Below are 25,266 nucleotides of genomic sequence, written 5' to 3'. Positions count from 1 at the left end.
ATCAGAGAGGTGTGGAAACAGAGAAGTTTCTACCACATCAATGAGGCAGCAGACTGGACATACTGGCCTCCTTAAGAAGCAGGGTCTTTTCTGTGATGACCCCTGTGCTCTGGAATGATCTCCCTTGATAGAGTCATATGGTCCTCTTCCTGCTGTTTTTTAGAGGGTAGGTTCATGATTTTTTAAAACTTTTATAGAAAAGGGTCAACAATTGGGAAAAAAGGGAGGAGGAAATTCAAAAAGGAACAAGTTATCTTGGATTTATTTAAAAAAATTGTCATTTTTTGATATATTCAAAAAATTATGTGTAAGCAAACATAGCAAAAGAGTCTTTCTAGTCAATGAACCACAAAGTCACATTACAACATGAAAGTAACTGTAAATACAGTGGGTTTGTATGAAAATAAATATAAAGTCATCACAAAGAGGGCAGCTGGTCTTGTGACAGCAAACATGAATTTTCCCTTTTGCTAAGCAGGGTCTCTCCTGGTTTGCATTTGAATGGGAGCCTACATGTGTGAGCGCTGTAAGATATTCCCCTTAGGGGATGGAGCTGTTCTGGGAAGAGCATCTGCATGCTTGCATGCCGAAAGTTCCAAGTCCCCTCTCTGGCATCTCCAGATAGGGCTGAGAGAGACTCCTGCCTGCATCTTTGGAACAGCTGCTGCTGGTCAGTGCAGACAATGCTGAGCTAGATGGACCAATGGTCTGACTCAGTAGAAGGCAGCTTCTTAACTGAAAAATGATGATACACTAACCAAACCATAAAACACCTAGTTGTTAATGGCCCCTTTCACGTGTTCTGCTGAATGTGCAGACATGGAGGCCATTGGGCAAATGGGCGTAGGGGGCGGAGCTAGTGAGTACAGCCCCACCCATGCAGCCAATGAATGCATGTGAACAGGAAGCATGGAATTTTGTTCTCATTCCCATTCCTCAGGATCGAAGCTGCTCTAGTCCATTGGCCTAGTTTTTATCCTCTCTCAGCAATCTAAGAATGTCTTTAAAAGACATTGCTGCTCCTGGTTCAACAGGTTTTCTTTACAAAGCTGCACTTCTCTTGGACAAAAAGCCTTTAGCCTCTTTCAGAATGTGGTTCTTTCGTTTGTGTGTGTGTGTGTGTGTGTTTGCAAACTACACCCTCTATCTGACGGCAAGAACTGTAGCACTTAATGAAATATTTACGGCGTATGGTAAATACTCAATATATAATTTATTTGGCATTATAAAAATTCCCTAAGTCATCTCTAAAACTGCATGAATCGTATAGCCGCATAAATAATCTAAATGACAAATGTATAAATATTTCAAGGGCCAATATAATGTTTAACATGTTGAGGACAGCGGGCCATGCTGTGTCCTCATTTCTACCAATGGGACGTTGAAAGTGTATGACAAAGAGATATAAAATCCACTTTGGATTTTAAACCCACTTTAGGCCTTTTGGGGGTGGCGGGGTTGGACCTGATTCAAAGGTGATTGGAGTAGATTAGATGGCTTCCTCATAAAGGTAAAGGTAAAGTGTGCTGTCGAGTCGGTGTTGACTCCTGGTGACCACAGAACCCTGTGGCTTTTCTTTGGTAGAATACAGGAGGGGTTTACCATTGCCTCCTCCCGCGCAGTATGAGATGATGCCTTTCAGCAACTTCCTCTATCACTGCTGCCCAATATAAGTGTTTCCCACACTCTGGGCAACATACCAGCGGGGATTCGAACCGGCAACCTCTGGCTTGCTAGGCAAGTCATTTCCCTGCTATGCAATTAGGCGGCTATGGCTTCCTCATACTCACACTACAAAATTCTTATGCTAGATCTTTTCCTCATTGGCTGCATTCCTAATGTTGCTCTTTTGAAATGTAGGATAGCTTTGATGCAGTGATGGCCTATACGTGGGCCTGTGGTGGGGGGGGGCGGGGAGAGAATGAGTCACAGGTGTGGCTTGTTCCTACTCTTCTCGCCCAGCCCTGCCTGCCTGCCTCGTCCCCTTTTCCTTTGTTCCACGGTGGCATTAACCCCAGGCTATTGGGCTGGTCATTCGCCAGTCATTTGCCAGTCAGAACAAGGGGGGAAATGGTTTTGGTGGACCAGAGGGCTGAATTAGCAGCTTCATATGTTTGTTCATCTCAAAAGGTTTTAGTCAGAATTGAGACGTTGGGTAGCAGAGATGGGAAAGATCTCTGCCTGAAGGTCTGGTGAGCAATTTCCAGTCATGGGTTGGAGCAATATCCAATTATGGAGAGGAGAGGAGGTCTTGTGGAGGAAACATGACTTGTCCCCTTGGCTAAGTAAGTTCCGCCCTGGTTGCATATGAATGGGAGACTAGAAGTGTGAGCACTGGAAGATATTCCCCTCAGGGGATGGAGCCACTCTGGGAAGAGCATCTAGGTTCCAAGTTCCCTCCCTGGCAGCATCTCCAAGATAGGGCTGAGAGAGACTCCTGCCTGCAGCCTTGGAGAAGCCGCTGCCAGTCTGTGTAGACAATACTGAGCTAGATAGACCTATGGTCTGACTCAGTATATGGTAGCTAGCTTCCTATGTTCCTCTGGGTGCATAGATAAGTTACTTTCTGCTTTGTCGAACCATTGACCCATCTGGCTCAATATTGACCATTTATCCATCTAGTTTGATATTGCCTTCTAATGGATCAGACCATTGGCCCATCTAGCTGGTCTTGTGGTAGCACACATGAATTTCTCCCTTTGCTAAGAAAGGATTGTCCTTGTTTATATTTGAATGGGAGACTACACGTGTGAGCACTATAAGATATTCCCCTTAGGGGATGGGCCTGCTCTGGGAAGAACACCTGTGTGCTTGCATGCAGAAGGTTCCAAGTTCTCTCCCTGGCATCTCCAAGACAGGGCTGAGAGAGACTCTTGCCTTTAACCTTGGAGAAGCCACTGCCAGTCTGTGTAGACAATACTGAGCTAGTTGGACCTGACTGAGTATAAGGCAGCTTTCTGTATGTTCCTATATTCCTTTGGTCTCTCTGGCTCAGTACTGATTACACTGACTCTTAGAACCATTAAGATGTTCCATTGTAACCTACTTTATGCTGGTCAAAGACCATATTAGAGATTGATTTGATTTGACAGACAGGGCCTCTCCAGGATTTCAGGACAAGTTTTTTTCCAGCCCTTGCTGGGCATGCCAGGGATTGAACCTGGGACCTTCTGCATGCAAAGCAGACGTTCTACCACTGAGCTAAGGTCCCAGAATTGACAATACTGAGCTAGATGGGTTCATGATCTGACTAAGTAAAAATCAGCTTTGTATTTAGGTATGGATGAGGCTTTTAAATTTCTTACTACCTTGCTGCTTACTAAATATTTGAGAAAGCAATGCAGGCATCACTTCATGAGGCTACTGTACTATCTCCTTGCCAATGGGGTCCTGTGGAAAAGTCTTTTTAAGACTCTTAGTCTTAAATCACTGCACTGAACATAAAATAAAAATTCTCCTCAAAGAGAAATGCTTGGGCTAAATGACCCAGAGGTGATATCCAGCCTTTTCTTCCACTGATCAATTATTTCTCCTTTGTTTCTGGGAGAGCTATCAATAATGATCTTTGAAGCAAAATGAAAGGAGAAGGCAGGAACTGGAGAAAACTGCCCACAGTCAGGTCCACCAGCCTAGATCATTTTGCGAAGGAAGGATATGCTCCATCCAATCAACTTCATTGCCCACATGCCATTAATACATCTTCAGACATTTCACACTTACAAAGCCCAATCCTCCAAACGACTGAATTTAGCCTCGAGGATAGAAGGGGTTAGAAAATACAAATTGTAAAGCAGTCCGCCTCAGGCCTGTTTTTATACATGAATATATGTGGCAGAATTTATGAATGTTCTCAAAGAGAAGATCTGGCCTAGTAGGTTATATGTATTATTGATAAATGATTAGGATTGATTTATTACATTTCAAGCCACCCTTTCCTCCAAGAAGCTTGAAACAGCATATGTGGGGAGAGGTGGTGTTAGCCCATTTTTTTCCTCAGAAGAAGCTTAAGCTGTGTGGTGAGCTGCCTGAAGTTCAGCTAGTTACTAAACATTAGAACTTGGACTGCACAACTGTGTGGATAATGTTTTGTCATCATGCAACAGACCCCTTTCACAACACCATGGGAGCATTAGCTTTGTATGCAGAAGATGCTAGGTTTGACCCTTGGAATTGCCCGATAGGGCTGCGAAAGACTCCTGGCCTAAGACCTTGGAGAGGTGCTGACAGGCCGCATTCGCACGTAACGCATAACAGGGGAGTCCAATGGACCTGCGGTTTCGTGCTCCCTCACTCCCTGCTCTCCCATCTGAATGTGGACATAACGGAGAGCATACTGTCCGCATCCAGCAAGACGTCATTGGTCAATCACACCATTAATCAGGATGTCCATCATTGCCCCTTATCAAGGAACATTCCAGTTCATCTGGTGGCGACCCAGAGGCGGGCCTTCACTGTAGCTGCTCCTGGTCTGTGGAATGCCCTCCCGGCTGGAATCCATAATTTGAGATCATTACTGTCCTTCAGGAGAGTCCTTAAGACCTATCTGTTTGGCCTGGCCTTCCAGGGTTTTAAATGATTGAAAAACTGTTTTACAATTGTTTTAAATGGTTGTCCTGGATCTCCAGGGTTTTTTTTAAGCTGTTGAATTGTTGAATTGGTTTTATTTTGTTTTTATATTTCTGATTTTAACTGTTAACTCGTTTTAATTGTTTTTGCCTTGTTGTGAACCGCCCTGAGCCATTTTGGAAGTGGGGTATATAAATCAAACAAATTAATAAAATAAATAAATAAATAGGTTGGGTGAATACTGGGAGGTGGGCCACCTAATGACGCAGTGGGGAAATGACTTGACCAGTAATCCAGAAATCTAGCAATACTGAGCTAGATAGAACGATGGTCTGACTCAGTATATGGCAGCGCATGGTGTAGTGGTTAGAGTGTTGGACTAGGACTGGGAAGACCCAAGTTCAAATCCCCATTTGCTTATGAAGCTCACTGGTGACTGTGGGCCAGTCATGTTTCTCTCAGCCTAACATGCCTCACAGGGTTGTTGTGAGGATAAACATAACCATGTACATATGGGCTCTGGGCTCCTTGGCAGAAGAGCAGGCTATAAATGTAAAAAAATAAAATAAAATAAAATATAATGTTGTGAACATAATAAGGTAGCTTTTTTAGTCTGGCTGTTACATACCTGAGAGCCATCTCCCTTCTCCACCCGGTTGCCAATGGTTTTTGATCAGTTTCTTGTGAAAAGTTTCAGACTGGGGATTCTGGTGCAGAAGCATATGTATCCTGGATTATTCTCATGAAAGGGAAACTAGTAAGCAGAATGTAAATTTGCTGAAATACCAGCAGCACTTGGAAGAAGCTGTTTTGCTGCTGAGTGCCATTAAATCTAAGTGGCAATTTTAAAGCCGGGTGTAAATTAGAAAAATATTATTATTATTTACTCAGGTGCATTGAGACACTTTAATGAGCTTGAGCGCTTGTTGGAACTCTTGCATTTTCTCATTTAAGCCTGGAATGTTTTCACTAAAACACACGCCTTTCCGTCACAAAATCACTTAGCACTGCTTTGCTATTAGAGGTGCCGTTTTATTAATGGCGACACCCGGGCCCTGCAACTAGGCTAGTTTTCGGGAGTACTGAGCACCTCCTGAGATGAAGAGTGATTGATTTCCCATGCCATGCTTTTTTGGTTCAATCTTTCCCATGACACTGGATGTGCCCATATCCTATCTCCCCACCACCCTTTAAGGTGTGATTCCATCAGAATGGTTAAAAAAAAATGCTGGAATCTAGGAAGCTGCCATATACTGAGTCAGACTCTTGGTCCATCTAGCTCAGTATTGTCTACACAGACTGGCAGCTTCTCTCCATGGTTCCAGGCAGGAAACTCTCCCAGTCCTACTTGGAGATGCCAGGGATTAAACTCTGGACTTTTTGCATGGCCACATCTTTAAATTGGAAGCTGCCTTATACCGAGTTTGACCATTGGTCGGTCTAGCTCAGGCCTGCTCAACTTCAGCCCTGCTACAGATGTTGGCCTACAAGTCCCATAATCCTTGGCTACTGGCTACTGTGGCTGGGAATTATGGGAGTTGTAGTCCAAAAACAGCTAGGGGGCCTGGTCTAGCTCAATATTGTCTACAGCAGGGGTTCTCAGCCTTGGGTCCCCAGATGTTGTTGGACTTCAGCTCCCATAATCCTCAACCAAAGGCCACTGGGGCTGGGGATTATGGGAGTTGGTCCAATAACATCTGGGGACCCAACGCTGAGAATCTCTGGTCTGCGGTGACTGCCTGCAGCAATCCAAGGCCTTTCCTAGCCCTACCTAGAGATATCAGAGTTTGAAGGTGGGCCCCTCTTCATGAAAAGCAGATGCTCGAGCACTAAGCTATGGCCCCATCCCCAAAGGTAACACATGTGGGTCTCCCATCCAGGCACTGACCACACTGAGACCTACTCAGCTTCAGTGGTTGTATCATGTGGCCATACTCTGAGCTGCCAGCAATTAGCTCTCAGATATTTCTCCTCTGAAGGTGCCAAGTAACAATAATCACTAATGGTCATTGATAGACCTGTCCTCTTCTATGCATGTATCTATGCATCCCGAGCTCTAGTGGAGAGATGGGGGGGGGAGGGAGGGAGGGAGAAGAGAGCCTCCATTCACTTCCTTCACCCCATGCATAATATATACAAGTGATTAAGGGTGAGACGGACAGATTGCATTCTGCTGTTAGAACCAGAAAGCATGGGAACAGTAGGTGCTACAGTGTACGGCTAGCAAATGGTTTATGGGTTGATTCGTAAACTTTGCAATGCCGAGATCTATCAAAGTGAAACCCATAAGAAAGTCTTGCATAGGATATCTGAGCCTGAGTGCCATTGGGTGTGTGTGTTCCTTGCTGTTCCTGTGAACCAATAAGAGAACAGGGGGACCTCCCTCATTGGTGATGGAGCAAATGATCACAGAGATCCCACCCCCCCCAAAAGCTCAGCTTTAGCTGCCCACCATGTTCTGGGGCTCTTGCTCACTCACGCAGTTGGGACAATCTTGTAGTTCTGCCTCCTCTCTCAAGGCTCCTCCCTCAAGGAGGTCCACCTAGGTCATTTTGGAGCCTGGACCTAAAGGCCTTTGGAGGCCCCCCCTCCCCTGCAAATTAAGCATCATCATGCTCTGCCAGGTGACCACACCACCTGAAACAGACTAAAGAGGATTTGTGGGGCCCCATGGGCTGTGGAGGCCCTGGACTTTGGCCCCAAAGTCCAGGGGTAAGAGCACCTCTGTGGAGGGCACCCTATAAACAGAGAATTGAACTGATCGCAACCCAACCATTTGCATTCAAGTTCAGGGTCTGGGGCCAGTGTTCCCTCGAACAGGGATCCCCCGAGGTTGTTGACTACAACTCCCAGAATCCCCAATCAAAAGCCATTGCAGCTGGGGATTCTGGGAGTTGTAGTCAACAACATCTGGGAATCCCTGTTCAAGGGAACACTGGCTGGGACACTTTGTCACAGCCCCTGGAATTCCCATAATGCACTGTGTGAGTGCATTATGCCTGCCAGGAGTCCCACAGTCTCCCAGACCTTGCTGAAAGCAGCCGGGGTTGGCAGATGAGAAACAAAAACGGGCCTAGGAGGGTGCTAGCTCACGTAACCCCATTTAAGAGGGTGGGTGGCTTGTTGGATTTGCCACCGAGATCCAGCACAATCCTGGTGGTTTTTATGCACAGGCAAGACCAGGCTTGGCTTCATTAGCCTGGTTTTGCCTGCACAGGAGAACAGCCTCATGATGTGTAAATTCCAAGTACACTCTTGATTTGTTATAAGAACCATGGCTATTATGTAAACAATAAAAGCTGGGTTCACACAATCACCCTGGTTAAAAAGTGAATCAGGACACGTGAGCCCCATGGAGCTGATTGTGAGAACATGGCATTTCAGGGCAATCCTGATCCAACTATTGTAGTTTAACAGCATTGGTAAACTGCAAAGGCACTGAAGACACATTTATTCACCCAGGTTTTTTAATTAGATTTATGGTTTCAATTTTTTAAAATGTTGGTTTGAAATGATTTCAATGTTAATGATTCTAATGCTTAAATGGTTTTAATTGTTGAATTGGTTTAGTTTTGATTTTAATTGTTTTGTTTTTATTTTGATGTAAACCATCCTGAGCCATTTTTGGAAGGGCGGTATATACATCAAATAAATAAATGAATTAATTAATTAATTTTAACAAGATGGGTGATCAAGACTTGGCCTCACTGATCCTGAATACCTTTTTAACCAGAATCGTTGTGATAATGTGAACCCAGCCATCAACAAGTTCTGGTAAGGACTAATCAGCCTACTTTCCTTTCATTTTAATCTTAATTTATAATTACTATCTTCACAAGAGTAGACACTGACTTGATGGAAGCTAATCAAATCAAATCTTCACAAGTTAGCCCATTTCCACTTCCAACCATCCGCCATCTTGAATTAGGGTGTATGACATCATCAAGAACTATGTCATTGAGGTGTCCCTATGTATTTGCTCACTATTTGGCCACTAGATGTGTACCGTGTTTGTTCAAAATCACTTAGATGGTCCACAAATCAGCCCACTTCTACCTCAAATGTCCATGCACCCACCAACATGAATCAGGGTGGAGGACATAATCACAAACTAGGCCACTGAGGTGTCCCTACAGATGTACCAAATTTGGTTCAAATTGGACCAGGCATTGTGAATGGGAGGGGGGGGAGGGAGAAAGAGAGCTGGTTGATCTCATAAGCTTACTTTCCTTAAGGAAAGCAGGCTAAGAAAACACAGCATGGTATGCAATACAGTATAGAAGTTCAATCTGCGGTGATTAATTTGTGATGTCTCATTCACATATCACTGCAGCCATCGAGTGATGTATAGACACCTATGAGCCGGCCCTTCATAAAGATCTTACAGAAAAACTGCACAAATGCAGTTGTGCTTTTCAGATAGAAAATAGCAAAAGCTGTTTTCTGCATTCACCCCAACAATGACATTTTTTGACTTCTGTCCTTTGGGTCACTCACTGCAGCTGCCGCAGTTGTTCTCTCAGCGTCTTTTTAAAAAGACCTTATGCACAACTCGGTTTCATGCTGAACTGAAATCAAAGTCATACAGACTGTGGATGAGGGAAGATGAAAAATATATATTACTTTAGTCCTTTACGTGCAGGAAAGAAAGGAAGAGAAGATTGCTAGGTACAGAGCACTTAGCTTAATAGAGCATTCTTTGGGTGGATACTAGCTCTTTCTTTATCGGCTGGGGGAAAACACAACAGTTTCAATTTTGTCCACACCAAAAAGGACATTTCTCTCCCTTTGACACGTATATGTTGGAAACCGACAGGAATGCCCAAATGGGAGCCTGACTAGCGCCAAGTAAATGGATTGCTGCTAGTGGCCGATTGCTGGGTAGCTGGTACATTTCTTGGAATGTCAGCACTGGCAAATGCTCAGAAAATGATCTGAAAGTGCATGGCAAAGTCCTACAGGTGGAACTGAGTGTCCTATATATGGCCTTCTGAGCTGCCTGGATGGGAGACTTCGCAGCAAAGTGTCAGACAAGACAGAAATAGTATCTTATGTCTGTAGGGGTGTGCACAGAACCATTCTTGGTGGTACGGTTTGGGTTCATTGGAAACACGGGACGGTTTGGTTCATGCAGTCAAACTGGGTTGAATCGGTTTGGCTCGGTTCGGCCTGTTTCAGGCGGCTATGCATGTAAAGGGGAATCTGGTTAGAATTCCTAACTCTGAAGGAGTTGAAAGGGCAGGTGGGGGGGATACATGAGAGGGCACCTTAATGTCGGAGGCCTGGTGGTAGCGGCTCTTTTAGGCCCTGCGGGTGAGCGCTGGCCCATGCTGTGGGGGGCGGGGCAGGGGGTGAGGCCTAGATGAGTGTGTTGCAGTAAGGTGCCTTCTCATCTGTCCCCCGCCTGCCATATTAACCTGTTTAGAGTTAGGTATCTCCTTTGCTTCTAAAGGGGAATCTTCACCAGACTCTAGCTTGAATTAATTCTTTTAAAAGGCCTCCCTTGTTAAAGAATCCCAATTCACCCGTCCCTAGATAATCTCAGTAGCCTGCTTTCCTTTCTGCAAGTGATATAGTGAAAATGAGGTCCAGGATATCAGCGGTAATGGCTGCGAGAATCACTTGTGCTAGGGACTGGTGACAAGTGAACATATTTACATGGGGAAAGTTTCTAGATCAATTGCAGGATAACAATGAAAGGCAAAAAAGACCATCAAAACTTATGTATGTGTCAAGGGAAATAGACAGAAACTTGACACAATGCTACTCGACTGGGCACCCTTTATACATTTGTTTTTCTAATGATAATCATTGATAAGTAAACATGTTTTGCAACATTAGCCTTACACGTCAAAGCCATACGCAAAGCTGATTTGGGAAGCGACACAATATTCTGAGCATATTCTTAAAAGGTAACTGTGGAGAGATTGCCATAAATAACCTTAAAGTTCCCCTCTGCATTATTCAACAGTGGAATAATGCCGCCCCCACCCCGTTCAGCAGAAGACGTGCTACTTGATACAAAATGAGCTATCGTCATTCTCACATTCTCCTTGAATTCACATGCCAAATCCTTTGCGCACTCACGAGCGAGATCCAGTGACGATCGCTGACTCACTGCCATTTCCATCATCCATCAAGTTGCTGATGTGATCGCCTGGTGATGACAATGCAACGTATCGGATGGCACCTTTGCTCGTATCCTTTTGTGTGTCTGAGCAGATAGGAAAGATTCGGCTTTATTTCTCTTAGACCTAGTTCATTGCCCTAGCAGAGCCTCCACGGGGCGAGAAGCTGCTGGTGACTGCTGCAGCTGTCCATTCAAAGAGCCACCTGTTAGGAGAGCCCGGCTATGGGCAGTGATACTTATGGGTGAGGGTCTGGAGGTCAGGCCTGGGAGGGCTGAAAATGCAAGTGGCTGAGGCAGAAGTTGGAGTCCAAACACACTCCAGAGGGTCAGCCAAGCAGGTCCGTCAGAAAAACAGAGGGTTATGATGACAGGAGCCAGGGTCAGGAGCAGGCAAGAGGTCAGAACTGATGGTCTGTTAAAGCAGAGCCAGTAGTAAGAGTCACACTGGGTGAAGAGCCAGGAGCCAGTAGGAGGAGACAGGAACCAAAGTCAGGAACAGGCCAGGAGTCACAAGAGAGATCAGGAGCTAGAGATATACCCTAGATGAGGGAACATTGATACTGAGGAAGTGAGTGATCCAGGCAGGAAGAGTATAAGAGGCCACATCTGCATGTAACCCACCCAGGGGTGGAGCCACCATTGAGCGGTTGGGTTCAAAAAACCCACACTGCTGCCACTCAGGGTCTGTGCCTGGTGCCCCCGACTCCCCCCACCACATCTGAGGTCAGACATGGGGTGTGTGTGATTTAGCTAAAAAATGGGGCTGCATGGCAGGCACCTTCACAGCATGGCCGGCACCTTCACAGCATGGCCGGAGTGACTCTCCCTGTCTGATCTAACTGCCCAATAGGCCATGGTCGCTATGGCTGCACTACAAAGGTATCACTGGCCAGTTTAACTTAAATGGAGTCGTGTGGCAGTATGGCCATGACCTACGGTGGCTGCACGGTTGCACAATTCCATGCGTGCAATTGTTGCATGTGTGCAACAGCACTCTTGATCAGCAGTGGAAAAGATACGTCCCCATGCATGCGCAACATTGCTCAGGATGTTAGGCCCTGCATGCTGCACCAATGTAATTACCCCACATATTGAAATAACTCTTGAACCAGAGGTTATATTTTAGCAGACTGCTCTTACTGCTCTGAATGAAAAGGTTCAATCTGATCATTTCAAAATCTGAACCACACATTGGATGGACCCTCCTTTCATGTATGGGGCTTGGGGCCATTGACCTCCCTTGCCCCCTCCCCACAAAAAAGGCCTTCCTGTGATCTGCAGTTATATCAGGTGTCCCCAGCTTGTGGTACTCCAGACATTGCTGAACTACAACTCCCATAATCCTCAGCCACCATGAATAGTGGCTGGGGGTGATGGGAGTTGTAGTCCAGCAACAGTTCAGGAGTACCACACCTTGAGAACCTCTGTGTTATATGATATCTATGCATTTTTAAATACAAAAACTTGAACATATGGAAATAAAAAATGCATAAAATGCTGTGAAGAGCTGTGATGACAGAACTGTTTCCTCCCAGTAATAGGGGGCTTGGAGAGGATGTCTTCATTAAATAATTAAATGTATTATATTGGGAGGCTGGGAGGGAAGCCTTGGAATAGGCCAAGGTCTTGGAATTGGTCTTCTATTCTCAGAATAGGCCTTCTGAAAGTTCAGAGAACTCTCGTGAAAGAATCTGAGCTTTCGCCAGAAATTTTTTAGAAGATTCGAGAAAGAACAAGCCTGTTCCTAGTTGAAAAGAGAGCAGTTTGCCAACCTGTATTGATTTATTCCTAGTTTCTTAAAAAGAAGAGAAGAAAGGAACACTCTCTTTCCCTCACTGGATTTCCATCTTAGTTGCATCTTAGTTGGCTAATTTATACCAGGTCTCCAGTAGGTGGAAACATTGTCCAGGTTTTTTAAATGCACCCAGGATACTTGCGACTGGAATTTGTGCAAAATGGTCCTCAAAGAGAAGGATGCTTCTGGAGTGTCTCCGGAGGTGTGCCTAAAGGGCTGAGAGCTTAAGCCCTACTCTGCCACCCATCCAAATCCATAACATTTAACCAGAGTGGAGCTGAAACGACTCCTCCCAACTGTGTTGTTGTTGTTATGGATTGTGAAGAGGGTCCTTTTTTGGAAATTCTTTGGGAGGATGCTGCAAATAGATGTTAGCCACTGTTAAAAGTGACTGTGCTCCCCCAGTACAATTGATGTCATTTCCCTCTTCTCCTGCACCGAAATGAGGCAGAAAGCATTACCCTCACTCTGAATTGACTTCATTAAGGGCATTGCTCCTTAATCAATTGGAAAGGTTTGTTTATGTGATAAAAGCGGAAAGCAATTAAGCACCGAGGAATGGCTGGAAGCACGATAATCCCTGCCAGGAGGATTGGAAAGTGAATGAACAAGTGTGGGTGTGGGTGTGGAGGTTGTGAACCCCTATTCCCCTTCCCCTCTCAAAGCTTCATTTCAAGATGAAAATGTTGAAGAATTAGTTCAGCCCTTCATCTCACCATCCTCTGCTTGTGAAAAGCATTTGAGGAATCTAATGCTGGGGTCAGAAAGACCTCAATTCAGTCATAGGTGTTTTAAAAGTGGGGGGGAGACAGTGAGATGTGCTTGATAGGAACTCCAAGTAATTGCATCTGAAATTCTGTAAGGAGTTACTGTATAATTCAAACCAGCATCTATCTATCTATCTATCTATCTATCTATCTATCTATCTATCTATCTATCTATCTATCTATCAAACTTCTATACCACCCAAACTTTCATCTCTGGGCGGTTAACATAAAACAATTAAAACACATATAAAAAGTTAAAACAATTCAATAATTTAAAATCAACCATGAAATTAAAACAGACATTTTTTAAAAACTGAGAAAGCTTGGGTGAAAAGGTAGGTTTTCAGATATTTTTAAAAAATTGCCAGAGATTGAGAGGATCGTATCTCAACAGGGAGTGGGGGAAGATCGCATCATACCTTTCTCTCTGGTTTTTCTTTTGAGACTGTGAGGCCTTTGGGGACAGAGAACTATTTCTTATTTCCTTTATTATATAATCTTCTTTGTGAACATTTTGAAAAGCAGTATATAACTATTCTGAATAATAAAACAATTCTAGTGGGATCTTCCAGAGTGAGTATCATCTCACTCATGCACTTTTGGCTTTAACTCTAAATCTGCAGTATTGTTCATTAAAAAAAAAATCAAGTGTGAATGCTTAATACCTCTGTATCATAAATTCCTAACTGCTGCATCCACATATAGAAGATATTGAGGTCATACACACAATCGTCTGGGAGTGGTTTGCGGGAGGGAAGATCAGCTACCCTGATCCGAACACAGGATCAGAGTGTGTCTCTGGCAACTCACCGCACAGCGCACAGACAACTGAGGATCCTAGGCCTCTGGGTAGGGAAAACAACGATGTGGTTTTCTTTGGTAGAATACAGGAGAGGTTTACCATTGCCTCTTCCCAAACAGTATGAGATGATGCCTTTCAGCATATTCCTATATCGCTGCTGCCCGATATAGGTGTTTCCCATGGTCTGGGAAACATCTTCTTAGCTGCCTGAAAAGTTTGATACAGAAGGGCAGGATCTAAGTATTTGAAATAAATATGTGAAGGTACATAAGTCTGCAGATATGTATTTTTGTGCAATACTGTCCTTATGTCCATTTCTGTCTTTACATTGGAACATAGAAAGCTGCCTTATACAGAGTCAGACAATGACCAACCTAGCTCTGCATTGTTTACCCAGGCTGGGAGCAGTTTCTCCAAGGTTACGGGTAGAAGTCTCTCTCAGCTCTGTCTGATGCCAGGGAAGGAACTTGGAACCTGCTGCATGCAAGCATGCAGATGCTCTTTCCAGTATATCTTCCCAATAATTTAAGGGCTCACATGTAGTCTCCCATTCAAATGCAAACCAGGGCATACCCTGCTTAGCAAAATGGACACATTCATGCTTGCTACCACAAGACCAGCAATTCAGGCAGGAGTTGTTCTCAGCTCTACCTGGAAATGCTGCCAGGGATTGAACCTGGGACCTTCTGCATGCAAAGCAGATAACCTATCACTGAGTTACAGTTCCATCCCTCTTTCTGTTCGGGGAAGTTCTGGGGTTAACAAGACCCGGCACTGGTGGCACCAGTAAGGTGTCCTTTTGCCGTCCCCACCCCCAGCTGCCCTTAAAAGCCTTTTACAGGTAGGATTCCTCTTTGCTTGTGAAGTGGAATCCTTACTGGATTCCCTTTTACAAGCATAACCCTTCAAATGGTAAAACAGAGTTGAACCAGTCCATAATGGGCTGGGCCTGGTTCGGTTCAAATTCGGTCTGGCCACCTTTTTTTGAGGCTGCTTTGGTTCAAATTTGAACCAGTTGAACCGGACGGGTTCAAATTGAACCAGTTCTGCACACCCCTACAGAGCTCGTAACAGCCACTTGTTCCGGAGGTGTCAAGGACTGCAGCCTGAACTGGCATTATTATTGGACTGGGTGTGTGTGTGTGTGGGGGGGGGGTTTATGGAAAAGGTACCATTATTTTATATACAGCTGCATGCTCTGCACTTCAGTTTGAGCCTTCATTGATCATTTTTGCTATCCAAGGGAGTGCCCTCAAACAAATCCAAACCTGGTTCTGCAAACAGATGTATAGATAGCAGAGAATGAAAGGGGGGAAGCTAGAGATTCACATAGCAGGTGGTATAAAAATATGATAAAAAAATAAAAAAAATATGATAACTAAGATGTAAAATTGATATAAACACTCCTCAGATCTCTCATGACAGCAGGAGTTTTAAAAAAGGAGGTGGTCAGGCAAAACACTATCACATCTTTTGTTAAATAAAGTGATGATAATTTATGGATTTCATGGAATTAGATGAAAAACCTAGTGAGATCTATCTATCTATCTATCTATCTATCTATCTATCTATCTATCTATCTATCTAGAATGCAAAAAGCCTTCTCTTAGCTTTCAAACTGAGATGAAAGTTGAACAAATTCCCCCAGACGACTATGCCAATTGCTTTGTGCTTTAAGGGCAAAGAACTGCTTAAAAGGCAGATTCAGATAGACACATATTTTTCTTAATGTTCCAATGTCTGCTGGAAGAGTAAAGCAAATAGCCATCTACACATTTGTCCCTGATCTCTACCAGTCAGGAACATAGGAAGCTGCTTGATATTGAATCAGACCCTTGGTCTATCTAACTCAGTATTGTTTACATTGATTGGCAGCCGTTCTCCATGGTTTCAAGCAAGAGTCTTTCCAGCCGAATCTGGAGATGCTACCAGGGATTGAATCTGGGACCTTCTGCATGCAAAGCAGATGCTCCACCAATGAACTACAGCCCCGCCCCTTAAAGGGAATATCTTACAACAGACTGCGGTGTAGTGGTTAGAGTGCTAGACTAGGACTGGGGAGACCTGAGTTCAAATCCCTGTTCAGCCATAATACTTGCTGGGTGACTCTGGGCCAGTCACTTCTCTCTCAGCATAACCTACTCCACAGGGTTGTTGTGAGGAGAAACTCAAGTATGTAGTACACCGCTCTGGGCTCCTTGGAGGAAGAGCGGGCTATAAATGTAAATAATAATAATAATAATAATAATATAGTCACCCATCCAAATACAAACCAAGGTGAACCCTGCTTAACAACGGGGACAATTCATAGTTGCAATTTGATTTATATAACCAGTATTATTTATTATAACTGACAATCACGTCTGTTATTTTCTCGAGGGGGAGGGTCACCAGCCTAGAAAATGGCTTCTTCTCCAGCTCACAATTGTCAAGAAGAGATTGGAATTCTTTACTTTGTTTTTAAATAAAATGATTGAACAAGAAAAGGAATCTTAGCGTGACCTCCCCCCAAAAAAAAGTATGGGGAGAAGCTGCCTGTTAAAAACTATCCAGACTTTTTCTGCTGGCTTTAATGGTTATCAAGAGGCACCTAAAACAAGGTGAAATTTGTCATTTCTCTGGACTACAACCAAGAAGAACTAATTAGTGAGATAGGTTTTACCCTGCGGGCTTCAGAATTAGTCTTTAGGTCAAAATAGATGCTAATGGGGGAATCAGGTTATTAAGTTGAGAGCATTCTTTCCAGAGAATAAGGTGGTTGTTTTTGTTTTTTTAAAGGTCATTGAAAAGAATATTATCATGCAATGCTTCCAAGCTTTTCCGGATTGAGATTCACTTAACAGAATCTGCTGAATATTTAACAAATTTGCATTGCACAGTCTTCCTTGGCCTCGACTGATTCATTAAATGAGATGGTGGGAGCCCTTGAGAGATCTTCGCAGGAAGGCTGAATCAAAGATAAAGACTTGGCAATTTCCTCACTACCATCTCAGTTTAATAAATAATAATAATAATAATCTTTATTTGTTAGCTGCCCCATAACAAATTGTTCTCTGGGCAGCCTCTCAATGCAGGATTAAAACATACAATAAAAACACATAACATGCTAAATCACCCCCTCAGCCGTCACCCCTTGGCCGCGTGGCACACATGGCGGCTGAAATTCCGGAACGGGGGGAATGAAGGTCCAATGGGGCAACAGTGGGGTGGGTGCAGGGTGGGTGCCGGAGCCCCCCCCCAGCTATTTGGAGGCCCCCCATGGATCTTGGAGGCTACGGACCAGGGCCCCAAGGTCCGGGAGTAAGAGCGCCTCTGGGTGAAAGATAATTGGAGCCCTGATATAAAACTATATCTGAGTTTTAATAATACCACTTCCTTGGGATGGTTCTAGAATGTAAACTCGCCACATTTGCGCCAAGAAATTTGGTGTGTGGTTCCACCTATAATGGTCAGAATAACAGGTAATGTGGCAAATCCTCTCTCCAGGACTCCACAGATACAGAACCAGGGAACAAGAGGCATCTGGACCCAGTACCTGCCATCCAGGATGTCCGTTGGCATGGTTGGGAAGGTGTCTGGGGCTGCATGTATGCTACAGTGAGTAATGTCATATCTGTGCTGGCCTTGGAAGAATCTAGAAGGGGCAGGACAGCCAAGAGTGGCTAGATTTTATTTATTTATTTGTTTAACATATGTTTTATACCTCTCAAAACTTTATATCTCTAAACCGCCCTCATCTCTGGGCGGTTTAGAGATAGGCAGACTGGGCGAGAAAGAGAGGAGGACGGAGGGGCAAGAGAAGCATGATATTGAGAAGAGGGCCTTGAAGCCATTGACCCCATCAGAGTACCAGTCCAAATTGAGGCCACCCAGAGTTGCCATTTGACCTCATTGGGTGAAACATAGCAGCCCAGAAAACTGCCTTATATGGAGCCAGGAGACAGCTTCCTATGTTCCTGTGTCTCCTGACTCCATATAAGGAGACAGCAGAAGCTGTCTCCTGACTTCATTCAAGGTTCACACACAATCGAAAATCGGGAGCATGCACAACTCCCGAAGCTGGGCTGGACACTTGCCCCACCCGTTTTTCATTCTGCAAATTGCTTTAGTGATTTATTGATGACCCTGAGAAGTCGCCCTGTCTGTGGAATCAACAGACTTGCACACCCGTCCATTTTAGAGGCTGTGGCTTTGGGATCTCAGTTTATGCTTTCATTTTGTTCTCCAGAGCCAGCTTGGGTGCGCGGCCTTGAGGCTATATCTTGCAGACTGGTCCCTGATGCATGATAACGTTCATTTGCTGCCCAACAGAACTTCTATTAAAAAGGCTCTCACATTGCTTCAACTGCCTTTCCCATTCCTCCACGAGGAATTCTTTTGCCACAAGCACTCTGACTACCACGAAACACACACACACACACACACACACACACACACACAGCAGAGGCACACTCTTCTCACAAGCACATCCACCCCTTTCTCAATTCTGCTGCTCTCTTTTTTGCCTCTTGCAGAGAGGATCTCTTGTGGGAGGATTGTTTATGCCACTTGCTAACTGCTCATCCAGGCCCTTCTCTTAAAAGGCATTTCATGGCTAATTATGTTTGTTGAATTTTTGTTGGATGCCTTAAAAAAAAAATATGGTGGATTATTTACAGCTGCATGGATTTAAACTGGGACCGGAGCTCAAGCGGGATGCTCTGCGACATCTAAATATGTGTCTGCAATGCTGAGATGCACTTTCCACAGGAAACGATGGCTGTACATACGAAATGTTAGCTCAGGGCATGTGCCGAATGAGGCTCTGTCTTGCATAGGAGCAACTTCTTGTCTCTCCCAAAGAGGCCGATTTTGAAATGTAAGGAAAATAAATAAGCCTAAGGGAGGCAAATGGTCCTCTTGTCCCCTGATAAATGATAGTTTTATTTAATGTGCAGTGTTCAGCCAGTGTGGTGTAGTGGTTAGAGCAGGGCTGCTCAATTCTGGCCCTCCAGCTGTTTCTGGACTTTGATTGATTGATTGATTGATTAAGTGCCGTCAAGTCGGTGTTGACTCTTAGCTACCACATAGAGAGATTGTCTCCAGGATGATCTGTCTTCAACTTGGCCTTTCAGCTCTCGCAGTGGTGCATTCATTGCTGTTGTCATCAAGTCCATCCACCTTGCTGCTCGTCGTCCTCTTCTTCTTTTTCCTTCCACTTTCCCCAGCATTACAAACTTCTCAAGGGAGCTGGGTTTTTGCATAATGTGTCCAAAGTATGAGAGTTTGAGCCTGGTCATTTGTGCCTCAAGTGAAAATTCTGGATTAATTTGTTGTATGATCCATTTGTTTGTTTTCCTGGTTGTCCATCCTCTCCTCAAAAGCCTTCTCCAGCACTAAAGTTTGAAAGTGTCAATACTTTTTCTATTTTTTCTATCTACTACAACTCCCATAATCCCCAGCCATAGTGGCCAATAGCCAGGGATTATGGGAGTTGTAGGGCAACTGCAGGAGGGCTGAAATTGAGCAGGCCTGTGTTAGAGTGCTGGACTAGAACTGGGGAGACCTGAGTTCAAACCTTGGTCCCATCAGTGAGCTCTCTGCCTAACCTACCTCACAGGATTGTTGTGAGGATAAGCATGTACGCCTAGAGCACCTTCCTTACAAGGCAAGGCTACAACACCTGGGGCTTTTTAGTTTAGAAAAAAGACATTTGAGGGGAGGCATGTTAGAGATCTATAAAATCATGCATGGTGTGGAGAAAGTTGATAGAGAGAAATGTTTCTCCCTCTTGCATAACCCTAGAACCAGGGCTCATCCCATGAAATGGACTGCCAAGACATATAGGACCAACAAAAGGAAGTACTTTTTCATATAACATATAATCAGCCTATGGAATTCTGTGCCACAAGTTGTGCTGAAAGCCAACAGTTTGGATGGCTTTAGGAGGGGTTTAGATAGATTCATGGAGGACAGGTCTATCAATGGCTACTAGTCTGAGGGTTATAGGCCACATCCAGCCTTATTGGCAAGATGCCTCTCAATACAAGTTGCAGGGGAGTAACAGTAAGAGAGAGGGCATGCCCTCACCTTTTGCTTGTGGGCTTCCCAGTGGCTTCTAGTGGGGCACTGTATGAAACAGGATGCTGGACTAGATGGGCCTTGGGCCTGATCCAGCAGGGCTGTTCTTATGTATGTCACTCTAGGCTTCTTGATGGAAGAGTGGGATAAAAATGTAAATAAAATAAAATAAAATAAAATAAGCACTCAGATGTACATCTCATTGTGTTTAGTGGGACTTAGTAAGTCGGGGGTATCCTGATCCTTACTTCGGCATCTCCGCGACCTTTACTTCCCTATGTTCTCTTTGTTGTGGTTTAAATAAATATGAATAAAATTGGTGTCTGGAAAGCAAGCCTGTGGTTGATAGCCCTTTCAGACTTGGCAAGAAAATTGATTCTCTCGAGCCAAGGCTTTATTTTAAACAAATAGATTCTGGGCTTCCAGACGGCTTGCTTATTTTTTTTGCTTTAACTTGGGTGTGCTTTGGAGGTCACACATCTTTGGCAGAGGCACTCCAAAGCTGGGGAGGAGAGCTGGTCTTGTGGTAAAGGAAAAGTGTGCCGTCAAGTCGATTTCGACTCCTGGCGCCCACAGAGCCTTGTGGTTTTCTTTGGTAGAATCCAGGAGGGGTTTCCCATGGCCTCCTCCCGCAAAGTATGAGATGATGCCTTTCAGCATCTTCCTATATCACTGCTGCCCGATAGAGGTGCTTCCCATAATCTGGGAAACATACCAGTGGGGATTTGAACTAGCAACCTTCTGCTTGTTAGTCAAGCTTGTTAGTCAAGCCACTGAACCTAGTTCTCCCCTGGCCCACTTCCAACATTTGCCCCATGGCACTGACATGTGGAAAAAAATATTTCCCTGGGTGGGCTGCAAAATATAAATTAGGATTGAAGAAAATGCTGAGTTTTGCTCACACCAGACGGGAGCTTATTCTCAGCTCTTTCTTCCTCCCAGTGCATTATTTCTTAGCTGACAACCTCCAATACCATCAAGGGAACATGAGAATATGTTCCTAGCAAATGCAATCATGCTCCCCTGATCTGACTTGATCTGCAGAATCTCGTTTTGGATGCAGATGCTTTGGCAGGCTACAGAAGTGGCGTAGTAAACACAGTTTGATTTTCTCCCTCCGATACTGTAGCGATAAACATCTCTCCCTGTAGGGCTAAGCTCTGTACAGATAAGATTTCCAGCAGCTTTCAGGGAAGGCAGCGGGAATGAACCGGTGGTCGATCTTTGTTAAAGTGAAGGTGTTTGCAGCGTGGCGGTGAAATCCAAAGTGAGTAACTTGGGCCTGTGTTTAAATCACAAGGGGTTCATGGCCTCATTTTAGGGAAGGCTATTATTGAGGAATGGGAACAGTCAAAAATGGTGTGATGATATGACTAAGGCGTGCAGTGGGGATCCCTCCAAGTGTCCTTGAGGGAAGAATGGATACTGGATGTTGTAGTCTTCTGGTAGCATGCATGAATGGTCCCCTTTGCTAAGCAGGGTCTGCCCTAGTTTGCACTTGAATGGGAGACTACATAAGAGCACTGTGAAATATTCCCCTTAGGGGATGGAGCCTCTCTGGGAAGAGCAGAAGGTTCCAAGTTCCCTCCCTGGCAGCATCTCCAAGATAGGGCTGAGAGAGATTCCCGCCTGCAACCCTGGAGAAGCCACTGCCAGTCTGTGAAGACAATATTGAACTTGAAAGACCCATAGTCTGACTCAGTATATGGCAACTTCCTATGTTCCTATACTTGAAGGCAGAAGGTTCCAGGTTCCCTCCTTGGCATCTCCAAGATAGGACTGAGAGAGAATCCTGCCTCTAACTTTGGAGAATCCGCTGCCAATCTGTGCAGACAATACTGAGCTAGATGGGCCAATGGCCTGACTCAGTATATGGCAGCTTCCTATGTTCTTATGTGTACGTAACCTATTATATATTATGTGTACATTTTCCTGTGACATGGTTTTGATGTCGGCACAGAAGAACAGCTCACACAGCCAATCAGGTTGGAGTGAGGGAGGAGCTTCCTCTCTCTACTCTGGTTCCATGGGTCCGAAACTGCAGTGCCAGTGTTCGGATGTAATTCCTGCACTGTAGAAATTGAGTTTGCGGTTGACCAATGGTTCAGAGACTGAAACTGAAGGTTCAGGGTCTGAAACTCTGATGCAAAGTTTCAGTTTGGAGAAGGTTCAGAATGGAGTTTGAAGAGGAAAACTGCTGGTCCCTTTCTTTCAATAATTCCTTTCCCCCAGTGTGTGGGGTGAGGAAACTGGAGGTGAAGGGACCTCTGGTTTCCTGTTACGTCTGAATTCAGCCTTAGAGTTCCTTAGCCTTTTTCCCCCTCCTCATGACTTTTTCCCTGTTTAAATTGATTTTTTGGGGGGAGGAGGCAGGACTCTCTCCTGAATGTTGATTGCTGGTTGCCATGTGGATCCACACATGGAGCTGGCCATGTTTTACATTATTATACTTGCAGTCATTGTTATTCCGGTTTCGCTACTTCCATAGTTGAAAAACCTCAAAAACACAGTCAGGAATGGAGTGATGGTTTACAGCATTACATGTTAATGAGAGGTGCATTATGGGCACTCTTGGAAAATATGCAAATAATTGAGTAATTATGTTCCATGGGAATGATACTAGGCCCAGAAATATAGCACGTTCTTCCTCTCTTTTTAAAATCCATACTGGCAACTTTAAAAAACCCACCGAGCTCACCTAATAAATAAATTGGCCTGCTACGCTTGATTTAACCACCACCCCATAAAAGATTCACAAATCTTAACTTGTGTTAATATTTATTCTAATGAATTCGAATTCTGCTCATGGCCCTGCCATTAATAGTGTTCTGGTTGGTGAGGACTGGAGGACAGAGCCTTTTCAGTTGTGGCCCCTTGGTTCTGGAATGCCCTCCCAGACGAACTTCATCATACTTCCTCTCTTAGGGTTAAAAAAAAAAAAAGCTTAAAAGGCCTCTCTTTTTAGAGCAACATCTTATTTTTTACTCTTCATTTCTAGTACATTTTAAACTTGTAAATCTGGTTTTAATTGCAATGGAAGAGCACTGTTTTGACTTCTGCTCTAATTACAAAATAGAAAAAAATCTGGGCTGGAATTTGGCAGAGACAGTTCCAGTAAGCATTCTTTCTAATGGATGCTCTGTGACTGTGCTAACAGATAGGAGCACAGAAAACTGGGTTATACTAAGTCAAACCATTGGCCCAGTATTCTCTGCACGGACTGGCAGAGGTTTCTCTAAGGTTTCTGGCACGAGCATCTCCAAGTCTTATTTGGAGATGCCAGGGAGTGAACCTGGGTTCTTCTGCATGGAAGCATGCAGATGCTCTTCCACTGAACATAGGAACATATGAAGCTGCCATATACTGAGTCAGACCACTGGTCTATCTAGTTCAATATTGTCTACACAGACTGGCAGTGGCTTCTCCAAGGTTGCAGGCAGGAATCTCTCTCAGCCCTATCTTGGAGATGCTGCCAGGGAGGGAACTTGGAACCTTCTGCTCTCCCCAGAGCGGCTCCATCCCCTAAAGGGAATATCTTCCAGTGCTCACAAATCAAGTCTCCCATGCACATGCAACCAGGGCAGACCCTGCTTAGCTTAAGGGGACAAGTCATGCTTGCTACCACAAAACCAGATCTCTTCCTGAGACCAGCTCTCTTCACTGAGCTACAACCCCATCACCTAAGGGGAATAACTTACAGTGTTCACATGCAGTATCCCATCCATCCAAATGCAAACCAAAGCAGATCCTGCTTAGCAAAGGGGACATTTCATGCTCGCTACAAGACCATTTCTCCTCCCCTAACAAACTTCCATCAAGTGTAATATATACTACTCACTAATGTTATTGCCCAACCTTCCATTAATAGAAAGGACACAGAAGTAATAAGATGGAAATGTACAATCCTTTTATAGTGCTTCCTTGGCTTATAAAATTTACAAGCCATGATGCTCCTGTGCTGCGGTTTCCAAACCACTGGGACACCAATCAGGGCTCTTTTTTGAATTTTACTAGAGGAAAAATCATTTCAAGGCAAAACTTTATTGATACAAATAGCAGTATTTGCTATTCCCCAATATTCAGTATTCACAGTAGGTTGACTCAGAAGTGGTGTATCTGTTGCTCTGGGCTAGGTATCATACTTACCCAAGTCAAAGACGACGACTCTGTATGTCAGATGTAAGTAAAGTAATGTGTGCTGTCGAGTCGATGTCGACTTGTGGTGACCACAGAGCCCTGTGGTTTTCTTTTGGTAGAATTCAGGAGGGGTTTACCATTGCCATCTCCCATGCAGTATGAGATGATGCCTTTCAGCACCTTCCTATATTGCTGCTGCCCAACAGAGGGGTTTCCCATAGTCTGGGAAACGTACCAGTGGGGATTTGAACCAGCAACAGTATACCTCTGAATGTAACCTGGGGACAAACAACAAGGACAGGCCATCATCTGCATGTCCTGCTTGTAAGCCCCCACTGTGGCATCTACCTGCAGATGCTGCCAGGGATTGAACCTGGGACCTTCTGCATGCCAGGCAGATGCTCTTCTGCTGAGCTACAGTCCCAGACCCTAAGGTGAAGATCTTACAGAGGACAGTGCTCACATGTAACCTCCCATCCTAATGCAACCTGAGACAGGCCCTGCTTAGCAAAGGGGACAATTCATGCTCACTACCACAAGACCAGCTACCTAATGGCGCAGCGGAGAAATGACTTGACTAGCAAGCCAGAGGTTGCCGGTTCGAATCCTCGCTGGTATGTTTCCCGGATTATAGGAAACATCCATGTCAGGCAACGGTTCGATCATGAACCACTTTGGACCAGTTCGAGCTGGTTAATTGACCTGACTGGCCCAGCTGGTGGGTACAACCGAACTGGTTCAGAGACCCATAGTTCGGTCCAAATTTGGTCTGAATTTGGACCAAACCATGGCAAATGGTCTTTGCACCCTGCCCAATGCTTACATCTTTGGGTGGTTTATAAGGTTTCTGGGTAGTTTACTAGTTCATTTTGGGTCAAATGGAGTGTCCTGTGCTTCTTAATCTGAAAAAAGCTGCCAGTACCTTCTTTAGTGATACAGAATCCTATTTTTCTCCTCTTCTCACAGCCGTGTCATGGCTGCATTGTAGTTTTGAAATTCTTGTCAGCTG

General features: G+C 44.6%; 1 non-coding gene across 1 annotated transcript; it reads right to left on the bottom strand.

Moving 5' to 3' along the window:
* Positions 1-24,609: 24,609 nt before the first annotated feature.
* TRNAA-GGC (transfer RNA alanine (anticodon GGC)) lies at positions 24,610-24,681 on the bottom strand. Its single transcript has one exon. It is a non-coding gene; the product is annotated as a tRNA-Ala (tRNA).
* Positions 24,682-25,266: the final 585 nt, after the last annotated feature.

Source organism: Hemicordylus capensis, chromosome 11 (genome assembly GCF_027244095.1).
Source record: "Hemicordylus capensis ecotype Gifberg chromosome 11, rHemCap1.1.pri, whole genome shotgun sequence".
Lineage (NCBI taxonomy): Eukaryota > Metazoa > Chordata > Lepidosauria > Squamata > Cordylidae > Hemicordylus > Hemicordylus capensis.
This window is presented reverse-complemented; position numbering and strand designations above follow the sequence as displayed.